We start from the raw sequence: 11,918 nt of genomic DNA on the forward strand, positions 1-11,918 counted from the left end.
TTTCAGCTTATTGGAAACATGCATTACCTCCCCGTGACTGGGCCGTGAGAAGGGAAGTTATTATCTTTCTTTAGAGTTTGTAAACGCTTTATGGCCCAGGCATTAAGCCGGCTGGGGGTGGGGGTAAGCGGAGGAAAAAAAAAACTGTTCCCGCTTACCTTTGTGGTCCAATCACACGCTCCAGTGGGAAAGAAGCATCCCCAGTGAGTGATGGAGAGAGCCAGGTGAGCCCCAGCAGAGAGAGGAGTGGAGTTATTTTCTTCTTTAGGCCCGTGAACCGAAAGGACATTAAAGTACCATTTGGCAAGGTAGCTTGTTCCGTCCTCCAGAGAGGCTGCAACTCACCCCCGTCCCAGCCTCTCCCTGTTCTTCTGGTATTTATTTCCAGGAGAAAAAATAAATGGCCTCGTCCCAGAGAAACGCATCTTAGAGGGAGTAATTGTGAAGGGCACGACTCTGGACATTTGGAAGCAAGGAGAAGCCAGAGAAAGGGCAGAGCCATGAGAAACACGTCATATGGACCTGGCTCAGAAGAATCAGCAGATTCCCCTCTGTCCCCCAATCCCTCTGTGTTCTGTCAACACAGAGAAGCCCCCATGCTCGAAGCTGGGAGTCTAGCTTTCTGCCTCCTGGAAGGAAACCTGCCCAGAATGTCTCTTCTGCCTTCATTTAAAGCTATGGAGTCAGGGGCTCAGAGAGGTTTTCAGGGTTAAGCAGAGGCTGCCCAAGAAGCTGGTGCTCAGCCAGGCACTCAGACCTGACGTTTCTGGGGTTCTTTTCTGCAAGCTCAGATGCTGTGATGCCAGTCTTTCAGAGAGTGTGTCTTGGATGGCCTGGGAACAGGGACACTGTTAAGTATCCTTGTCTGGAGGGCTTTAACCATCCAGGACCAAGTCGGGCAAGTAAACCCCGTCTCAAGTATTCACCACCACCACCACCACCACCAACAACAACAACAAAAACAGAATTGTCATTTGAGCGACTGGAGACCAGAGTGGGCGAAGTGCCAGGAATCTAAACAAACAGGAAGTGGAATTCAGAAATTAGCATGCACGGACGTGATGAGCACGACTGGCTGCATCCCTCTAACTTCAGTGACATCTAAGAGAAAGGGTGCAGGGGGAACCAGGCCCCGCCCTGAACTTCCCAGGAAGGTCTTTTGCAGAAATGGAGGCCTCTGAGGGAGGAGCTGCTCGTGGCCAGCTGGGGACTCGGGTGGTTCCTGAGTTGGTGGGATGAGGCAGAGATGGCTGGGTTCCTCTCCTTTCAGAACCCACCGCCTCCCTTTGGCAGAAGCAGCTGGCAAAGGGAACTGAGACTGAGCGGCCTGAAGGGTCTGAGTCCCTACTGTGCAGAGCAGGGAGAGCACAGTAGATACATGGGCAGCCAAACTGCAACGCAAGCCCGGTGTGTTCTGTGTCAGTGCCCCTTAGCCGTGTGCCTGGTGCGTTCTGTGTCAATGCCCCCTTAGCTGCGTCTGGGCCCTAGGGTAGCCACCAAGTAGAGTGGGAGCAGCCATAGGGGCTCCTTTGCCACCCTCTCTGACCTAAGCACCTGTGGGCAAACAGATGGTATAGCAACCATAGCAACACACAAAGAAAAGCCAGGTGTGGTCTAGCTTGGCTCTCATGTATCCATACCAGGATGCCAAAGTGCCCTGCTTTGACAGTCCCCTTCCTGGGAGCCATAGCACAGAGCAGAGAGAGAGGGGGTGGAGGAGGGAGGAGGGAGGGAAGGGACAGGGGAGGGAGGTGGAGGGAGGGGAAGGGAGGGGGGAAGGGAGGAGGAAGGGAGGGGGAGGGAAGGAGGAGGGGAAGGGAGGGGGGAGAGGGGAGGAGAGAGAGATGTCCAAAGAAGACCAATACTCAAATCCTCACTGTTCTCCATTGATTCTAGAAGCTTCCATTATGACACATGCCACCTTCTCCTCACCTATAAAATAGAGATACTGTTAGTGCCTACCCCACCTCTGTGAAGGTGGGGGAATAAAACCAAATGTAAAACAACCCAGTGCATGGACCGTGCACTAAGTGCCAGCTATCTCATTAGCCACCAGATCCTTCCAGAAAGATCCCTCGCTGCTCCCACTGAGAAGAGCCCTCATCCAGCTCTACGCCAGTGCTGGGGCGTTCAAATGGGGCAGTAAACAGTTACCTGTGGCACGAAACTCCTCATCTCCACAGGAGTCGGTATGATCCAGTCTGCTTGCTAGAACTTCTTACCAGAAGAACCCTATATGTTGGCAGAAACTCTCTCAGACATGATTGACAGCTGCCTGGCTCTCAGTAGGTCTTGAGCAAGACCCTGAAGGCAGGAGGGTGAGCTATGAGGGAAAACCTGAGTGACTAAGAGCAGGCTTCTAGGGGTTGGGGGATTTAGCTCAGTGGTAGAGCGCTTGCCTAGCGAGCGCAAGGCCCTGGGTTCGGTCCCCAGCTCCGAAAAAAAGAAAAAAGAAAAAAAAAAAAAGCAGGCTTCTAGGGACCAAGCCTAGCAGACACTTGGTCCCCAGCTCCGAAAAAAAAGAAAAAAAAATGGAGTTTGAAAGGCCAAGGGCTCAGGCCGTGAAGAATGAATGGCTTCGCTCCTGAAGCAGTCACCGAGCCTGGCAGCCCCCAGCAGAACCTCACTGCACAATCCCTCATCAGTCAGCAGGGCTGTTTACCGACGGGCCTTGCCCTCCCACCAGTCACCACTCAGAAACAGGCACACAGCTCCGGAGCTCTGAGCTCTGCCCCAGGAGGACTGGCAGGGGCCTGGAGTCTGGAGTCTCAGTACCAGCACTGGCCCTCATTACTGAGAATCACATGGCCCCCACAGACACTCGTTAGAGGCCTAGGCGGGAAGCTAACAGGGAAGGTTGCCATCCAGTTTTATATCGAGTGGCTCCTGGGCCTGTAGAGTCTGTAGTTACCACGTAGGTTTTTTTGAGTTGAAACATCTCAAAGCCGCATCTGCTCAGACTCCTAACCCACTCTGCGCGCCGGGGGCCGTCTACAGGTCCCCTGCCTGAAAGTCTGGGTAACAGAAAAACCACAGGGTAGTTATGAGCTGTGATTTTTCTCTCCTCGGCTAAAGAAAGAGAAAGAATTCCCACCTGAGAACCTCGGCATGCCTTCCAAACCAGAGAGAATGCTTTGAGGACCCTCAAGGGAAGACCGGGTGAGAGGAGACCCGGTGTTGAGTGGGGGAGGGGCGGGGAGCCTGCTGGGGAGTCGGCTTCGTGATAAGGGAAAGTCACTGGTTCCTCCTGATGACAGCTGCCCTCCCTTCGGAGGAAGGGACCTCCGGGCTGCACACATTTCACTTCACCAGCCTCCAGTCAGGGACAGCTCAACAGCTGACTTTCTGGTACAAGAGTTCCCGTGGCAGCATTTGCCAATTTCCATGGTATGGTTCTTCTCACTGTGGTCCGTTTTGAGAGCCCCACTACAGGGCGACATTATTAAACGACAGAGAAGAGACTCGAGAAGCTCATGCTGTTGTTTCTCTCTCTTTCTCTCTCTCTCTCTCTCTCTCTCTCTCCTCCTTCCTCTCTCCTTCCCTCCCCCTCTCTCTCCTCTCCTTCCTCCCTCCCTCTTCCTCTTCCTCCTCCTCCTCCTCTTCCTCCTCCTCCTCCCTCCTCCTCCTCCTCCTCTTCCTCCTCCTCCTCCTCCTCCTCCTCCTCCTCCTCCTCCTCCTCCTCCTCCTCCTCTCCTCCTCCTCCTCCTCCTTCTTCATCTTCTGGAATGTTGGTTACTAATCATTCCGATGAATAGGTCAGAACACTGAGCATAGACGTAGCCTCTCTCCTCTCTGCCACCTACTGACACACAAGTGACACAGCAGCCACACCTACGATGCCTCTACCGGCAGAAGCACAAACCTTTCTATACTGGTTTTTGCCACACAGATGCAGTAGCCTCCTAGACACCAAGAGCAGGGTAGCACCAGGTTGGTCACCCAGGCTGTCTATGTAGAGCTACCCAGCAGCCCTTGAAGGGCTTCATGGCATCACGCCACCACCCTGTTAAAGCCAGGAAGGGCCTCCGCCTCCAGCTTCCAGTGTGCGCCATTTCCTTCTCCCATCCCCTCTTCTCTCAGTGAGAGAGCTTGCTGCTTCAGTTCCAGGCAGGAGGTACCCCATTCCCCGGCTCCACCCATTCCATACTCTCAAGAATACAGACACTAGGGCCAGAGAGGTTGCTCAGCAGTTAAAAGCACTCGCTGTTCTTGCCAAGGACCCAGGTTCGAGTCCCAGCACCAAATGTCAGCTGGCTCCCGGGAGCCTGCACCTACAACTCCGGGGAATCTGATGCCCTCTTCTAGCTTCTGTGGGCATCTAATATACATGGTGCACATGCGAATAAGCAGGCACACACAAGCACATGAATGAAAATAAATTAAGGAATGCAGACACAACAAAAATGCTTAGGAAGCAATGAGTTTTGATTGTTTGCCTTGAATTAGTTATGGCTTATTTAGGAAAGTTCATATAACTTAACTTTAATAATTAAAATTTTAGTAATTCTTGTAAGTGATTAAATGTAATTTATTATTAGATCAAATGGCTTAGCTCTGTTTAGACTTCCATGATATTTTTTAAAAGAAGTTTGATATATATACATATACACACATACATATATATACATACACACACACAGACACAGACACACACAGACACACAGACACACACACACACACACACACACACACACACACACACACACATATATATATATATATGAGTGTTTGGCTTGTAAGTGAGTCTGTGCACAAGTGCATGCCCAGTGGTCCTCTGGAACTCAATTCATGGATGCCTGGGAGGTACCATGTGGATGTGGGTGCAAGGAATTGGACTTGGGTCCTCTGTGAGAACAGCACGGGCTGAGCCATCCCTCCAGCCTGACCCCTCATACTCTTTAACAACCAAGTCCCATGAGAGGGCCTCAGCACCCTACTACCTGGGACCGAGCGTTCTGGCCCCTGGTACTCAGGTGCTGTGGAGCAGGGAAACATAGTGGAAATGCCTTAAAACCAAATCACTTTACTATTCCAGAGCAAATGGGTTCATACTTTTCACCACGGAAATCGGAAGTAACCTCGGGAGAAGCTGTGGCACGTTCTGGGTGAGGGAACGAAGGGTCAGAGAGCAGGAGTGAGCCCAGCCTGCCCGGCTGGCCAGTGCTGGTGCCAGCATCTGTCTTGCTTGCAGGTTTTGCTCATCTCCTTCTTCCTCTGTGCTTTTGATATAGGGCAGCCCATGACCAGCCCTGCGCTTGCCTGGCGGAGCCTCATTGCGTGTCCGCCTAGCAAGGGTGACCTGTCATATTTCATAGCTAGAGCACGTATGCGAGGACTGGAATCAGCCCTTCACTTAAAACGCAGCCTGGTATAGAATCAGCTCATTATCATGTCTTTCTTAGGGTCTTTCTGTCTCCGAGCTTCAAGTCAGTGACAGGTTGTGAGGCCACCTTCCTCCTCACAGGGTTGGAGGGGACAGGGTTCTCTGACCCTCCTCTTATACCTCTGGAATACAGGATGTCGATGTTTCTGGAAAGTGGTTCAGCAGTGATGAGGTACAAAGGGCTTTAGCCTAGGTCCCCTGAGTTGACTTCCTGGACACCAAGAGCAAGGCAGCAGCATCTGTTGGTCACTCAGACTGCCTACTCATAGCTACCCAGCAGCCCTTGCAAGGCTCCACGGCACCGCCACCCTGCAGCTGTCAGTGTTGGGTTCTAAGACCCTGCTGAGCCAGGATTGCGGCCTCTCCACAGCCTCTAGTGGGCCTCTCCAGTGGGCACAAGGTATCCTTCTCCAACCTCCTCGTGTCTCTTAGTGCCGCCGCTGCTTCTGCGTCTGGGCAGGAGGAACCCCTCAGTGCCCACCCTGTATCCCTTCCATTTTTGTTTCTCCCTGTTTCCTGGCATGTTGATTTAGCATGCTTGGCTCTCTTTAAACATCACGCTTTATGACCGTTTGCAGCGCAATTTCATTCCTGTCCTGCCATTCAGTTTGAATTAAATATCGAACAGATGTGAGTCTTTTTTTTTTTTTTTTTTTTTTTGGTGCTCTTTTTTAAAGGAAAAAAAAGTTTAATATGAGGGAGCGTGCCCTCCTAAGATCAGGAAAACCGTTCGGAGAAATAAGCCCGCTCAAATTAAAAAGGAATCGTATTGGTTTCGTTCGTGACGCTTTCAAGTGGTACCTTTCGAAGTGCTAAGGAACAGCGTTTCCAACAAGCTATAAAGCACCGGGAGAAAGCGGGGCAAGATATATGGCCTGGGGCTGATGGGGAAATTGAGCTCCAAAAAGGGGGCAGCCCCACCTGGGAGGAAGCTCTGAGCCTGGAGATGAGGTTTGCAGATGAGGTTGGGGGAGGCCATCTTCCTCGAAGGCCCTAGGGAAGGCCTGTGCTGTGCAGCCTGTGTGGTCAGGCTGAGAAGGAAGGCAGAAGGGGTCCTCCGCGTGCTCAGAGACCCATGCCGGGCCCATGCATCACGTCCAACATTCATAGGTTTGTACTACCAACGGCCCGTCTATCATAATCAGCTGTTGCGGTCCAAACTGCCTTCCCTGACACGTTGCCGTTGTCTCTGTTACCATCTTTTGGAAACTGGGATCTCTGGCCATTGACGGCTCACTGGAAAGTGAGGAGAAAGCTACAGGTCCTCTCTGCAGACAAGATCGCAGATAGAGTTGCTCATAACCTCGGTGGTTACGGTCACTGTCCAACATAGCCTCACAGCACAGAGCATCTATTCACCGAAGTGTTCTGCTTGTAGGGCTGGGCCCATCTCGTGATGGCTTTTCCCATGAGCAGGAATGGCTGTTCAGACTCCAAACATCTCCCCTCAATTCTTGGCAGCAACCATAGCCGCCTCTCCAAATTATTGGACCTGCCGCCACTTGTGGCTTCCAGCCAGGACCTCTTAGGGCCAGCTAAAGTGTTTCCATGTGGTCCCTTGACTCGTTGTACCAAAAGACACTACTTCAACTTCAGCACTGACTGCAAACAGCATTTCCATGTCCAGGGCATGGGGCCAGCTTGTTCTAGACATCTTGGATGCCTGCTGCAAGGCTCTGCACACCCAAGGTTTGCCTCAGGGACAACATGGAAACACCCAGGGACCTCGCATCAGGCCCTGCCGATGAAACAGAGCCAACACTTCCTAGAATTCCACAGGCAAGGATTTAAGGGGAAAAAAAAAACAAAAAAACAAACAGCCCTAGACTTTGGCGTCAGGTAGCTGAAGTCTAGAGCCAGGTTCTGCTCCTTCCTAGCTGTGACACAGTTTGCATGCAGTTCCCACAGACGCTACAGGAGGTTGTGAGACACTATGTAGGTGCTGAGAATCAAACCCGCAGGGTCTCTGAAAGAGCAGCCATCCCTGTAGCTGAGTGCTAAAGGCGTCTCTCACTGCTGAGACATCTCTGTAGCCCCACGCCCAACCCCCCTTTCCGTATGCATACTCATCTTGTGCCAAGGAGTACTCAGCACAGTGAGGGACCAGTACTTAAGCACTATAGTGTTAAGTAGCTATCCTTCCATCCTACCTCCAAGCTGACAGGCAGCCCCTACCTGACAGTACTCACTAGGAGGCTGGAACTTGTGTCAGAGCCACGTATCCCCCTGGAGGAACCACAACGATGGCCTCAGGAGGAGTGGGAGACAAAACGGGAGGGGAGGGATGAATTATGCCTCGCAGTTGTGTCTTGGGGAAGGGAGAGATGGGAGGGGGAAGCTGAAGAAATGTCAAGTGGCTGCAGATGAGGAACTGAGAGTCGAGAACTGTTGTTGCTCCAACGGTCCTGTGCCCGCCATGGCCCTGTGGTCCAAGGCTCACCTCTGAGACCCTGTGCTGGCCCGGGTAGTTGATAGAGTGTAAGGGCCAGCTGTCTGCTGTAAAGGAAGGAATGGCCACATTTGGTTTCTAGAGGAACTCTCAGCTCACACAAAGAGTGGTCAGAAAAGGGAGAAGCTTGGATAATGGGCTGTGGGCAGAGAGATCGAGATAGACAGACAGACAGACAGGAGACAGACTGACAGACACAAAGAGGGTAGTAGACAAAGAGAGACAGAGACAGACAGACAGACAGACAGACAGACAGAAGATGGACTGACAGAGACAAAGAGGGTAGGAGACAGAGAAACAGAGACAGACAGACAGACAGAAGACGGACTGACAGACAAAGAGGGTAGTAGACAAAGAGAGACAGAGACAGAGACAGACAGACAGAAGACAGACTGACAGACACAAAGAGGGTAGAAGACAAAGAGAGATGGAGGCAGAGAGGCAGAGACAGACAGACGGACAGAGACGGGTTGACAGACAGAGACAGAGGCGGCTCCACCTTGCTGCTCACCAGGACAGGCAGCCAGAGGGATCTCAGTCACCTCCCACCCTGCACAGAGACGTGGCAGTCATTCATTCGGGCTTTGCTGAGAGCAAGAGGTCCTTGGAAGGGGGCTTAGTGTCCAGCCATGGAATAGCTCCCAGCTCACCACCGAAGGGCTGCACACACAAACAGACCTGGAGCCCTCTTCCCACAGAGTTTGGGGGGGTCCCAAGGGAACCCCTTTGATTCTTGGCAGCAAGCATGCCTGTGTTCAGCACGAAGCCCTTGTCCCTAGAGCTTACTAAAGAGGTCAGATGTCCTGAGGTGTAGCCTGGGGGAAAGGGACCTGACTCTCCTAGTCTTAGAGAAAACAGCTCTCCCTTTCTCCCTTCTCCCTCCAGCCCTACAGAGTGGTAGGGATTCGAGATCTTAGGTTATTAAGAGGTTGACCATGGGCTGGGGAGATGGCCCAGTGGGTAAAGTGTTTGCCATTCAAGCCCGAAGCCCTGATCTTGGATCCCCAGCCTTCATGGAAACAGCTGGCGTGGTGGTTGCACCTATAACCACAATAGGAGGCGTGGAGACAGGCTGGTGCCAGGAACACACTGGCTGGGCAGTCTAGCTAAAAGGGCAAGATCTGGCTTTATGGAGAAACCCAGACTCAGAGAGTAGAGCGGGGCAGGGCATGAGATGGAGAGTGACAGAGGAAGACACTTATATCAATCTGTACAAGCACAGGTGAATAATCTACACACACACACACACACAGACACACACACACACATTCATACATACACACATGCACACATGTAGGCACACATGTACATGTGTGTACGCACACACATACTCACACACATACACACACATGCACACACACATGCACACATGTAAGCATACACACGTACATGCGTGCATGCACACACATACACACACATACACACATACACACATACACACACACGCAATGCACAAACACACATATGCACATGCACACACAGACATACACATGCCTACAAGTACACATGCATGCACACACATACACAGACACTCACACGCATGCACACATGCAAATACACACATGCATACACACGCACGCGTACAAGCACACACACACACACACACACACACACTCAGCTGACCGTGGCTTGCGTCAGTCTCGCATCCCCTAGTCTGTCCCTCATGCCAATGGTCTGCTTCTACGCCCCCTGTAGGGCAGGGGCTTTCTCAAGCTCTTCCCCACCACATCTGAGGTCACATTAGGCTTGTCCTCCACTGATGCCACAGGCCGTAGGCTGGCTAGAACGTTATTATCTTATACACGTCCATATCTGTCTGCTGCTGTGCTGTAGGAACCTCCTAGTGACTCACACCTAGTACACAAGCAACCATTTACACCATCACTGGGCCTCCCAAAGAATCAGGGTAGACAGGCTGGCACACTAGGCTTTTTCTGGGTCCATGCCTGTTATGTCCACTTAGCCGGTGACTTTGTCTAACCATCTGACAGGCCTTTGAGATGTTCGTAATATCTTAGGCTGCGTTTGAAGTTATAACCCAATGCATCCATAAAATGCACTTTGGGGGCAATTCCCTTGGAGCTGTTCCCAGGGAGCTTGTACCCAAGTGGGTGCTAAGTGTGGATTCTGTCAGCTCTTATGATGCCCATTTTACAGATGTGAAAGCAGGTAGGTGGGATTGGGGATGGGGGTAGCCACTTACTCGGTGGTACCAAGCGTGTCTCTGTGTCATTTCTCAGGCTCCTCTGCTTTCAAGATATAGTCTCTGGGTTGAATGGGAGCCCCAGTGCCTTTGTTCATGCAAGTGAAGCGCTAATGGAGATAGATTCCCACAGCAGCAGGGGCTCGATGGGAGGAGGAAGCTGCTGCTTCGGCCTCTGAAACTACCTCCACAGATGGCCATCTCAGACCAAGCCCAAGGCTGCCCTTCCTGACCCCTCTGAAGATGTCCTTTTAAGTGAAGGGGGTACTTTAGGATCTCTAAGCCCCTTGGAAGATGTGAAAATGGGGGCAGGTCAGCCACATGAAGAGCGGCCTACAATGTGTAAACACACCTCGGGATGCTAATCTCCCAGGTCAGGCTCTGGGGCTCCGGCTGCCCACTGCAGGAGCAGAGGCTGCGTGATCCTATATAGATGACAGGTGGTCTTGGAGCTCCCGGGGTCAGGCAGGACACTTTGTTGGCACCTCTGCCCTGAATCAGCCTAAGTGTCCAGCCCAGCCTTCCTCCGATACAAAGCAGTCACGGCTACCAGGCTAGAGAGGGGCTCCGGGGTCACACAGAAAACCCTGGCCCCTGGTTGTGCCCCTGGCCGAGGTGCACGGGGCTAATCAGAAACACCTGTGTACATGGAATTTCCTGCCCGGGTTCAGCCTTCATTTCCTCTGCCAGTAAAAACCCGAGGCATGCAAAGGTGAAAGAAACCAGTCAGTCAATCACCAGACGACGGCCACCGGGGCTGCGGAGACAGGACTTTCTAAATTAAAATTTAATTCTCACCCGATGGCCCAGCCAGGACAGACCATGATTCAAACGCTACAACCAGTGGCCACAGCCAGGCAGCCCTGGTGCAGGAATGAACCTCATCCCCGGGCCGGAGGAGGGTGTCACCCACCCAGCCTTGGTCATCGGGCTACAGGGCAAGCGCCTCAGATGGAAAGTGACTCCCTTCCTTGACAGCTCCATCCTGCAGCTGCAAGGGCGGCTGCTTGATTAGCTTGCTCTTGACTTCGGGCTGTTTGAATTATTAGGTGCTGGAGAGATCAGAGCTCCCCGGTGACCCGGTGGTCATTTAGTAGACAACATCAAAGCCAGGGCAGCCAGAGTCCAAACCGGAGGATAATGGTCAGAGCCTGAGGGTCTGCGCTCTGTCCTAGCCCAGCAGGTTTAGGTGAGGAGAGAGTCATAAAAACCGCCCCTGGTTTGTTTTTTTCCCCCCAGAACATTTTCCCAGAGATTCCTGCAGGCTAGTGGAGGTGCGGCTTGGAATGGGGAGGAAGAAATGTCGCCCTGCCCATTTTATGATCACACAGACTTTGTCTGAAGAATGACTCGCCTGACTGCACAGATGGAGGGCAAGTCATGAGGCCATCACAGGAGACTGAGGCACGCAAGAGATGGGGGAGTGGTCCCCAGAGGCCAAATCCGGGCCGAGGACCCAGGCCTAAGGTTGTTTGATCCTGAGCTCAAAGCCTGTCTTGGGCCATTGTACAAGCTGACTTTCCACAGTACAGAAATAAGGTTCTCTCTCTCTCTCTCTCTCTCTCTCTCTCTCTCTCTCTCTCTCTCTCTCTCTGCCTCTCATATTGTGGTTGAAAGGTGGATATGCACAAGGGGAGCTCGGAACCCAATAATGTAGCCATCTCTGAGAGGAAGCATCTGCTTCCGGGACAGCGGCAAGGCATTGACAGAGAGCACAATGCAGGAGGAATCATCTAGACTTCTGAAGGACCTGATCCAGCCTGCTCACCACAGACCCACTTCCTTTCCGTTCAGACCTGTGCCCCTTGGCAAGATGCCCACAGACTCTTCTCCACCTTGCTTGATTCCCCCCGCACTCCCACTCCCAGCCCAAGAGACTCAAG

The 11,918-nt window shown here is 52.3% G+C and overlaps 1 non-coding gene across 1 annotated transcript; it reads right to left on the reverse strand.

Annotated features, from left to right (window-relative positions):
- Positions 1 to 3,724: 3,724 nt before the first annotated feature.
- Positions 3,725 to 3,853, reverse strand: LOC116884078. Its single transcript, XR_004385823.1, has one exon. It is a non-coding gene; the product is annotated as a small nucleolar RNA SNORA17 (small nucleolar RNA).
- Between the last annotated feature and the right edge of the window lie 8,065 nt (positions 3,854 to 11,918).

Source organism: Rattus rattus, chromosome 14, assembly GCF_011064425.1.
Source record: "Rattus rattus isolate New Zealand chromosome 14, Rrattus_CSIRO_v1, whole genome shotgun sequence".
Classification (NCBI taxonomy): domain Eukaryota; kingdom Metazoa; phylum Chordata; class Mammalia; order Rodentia; family Muridae; genus Rattus; species Rattus rattus.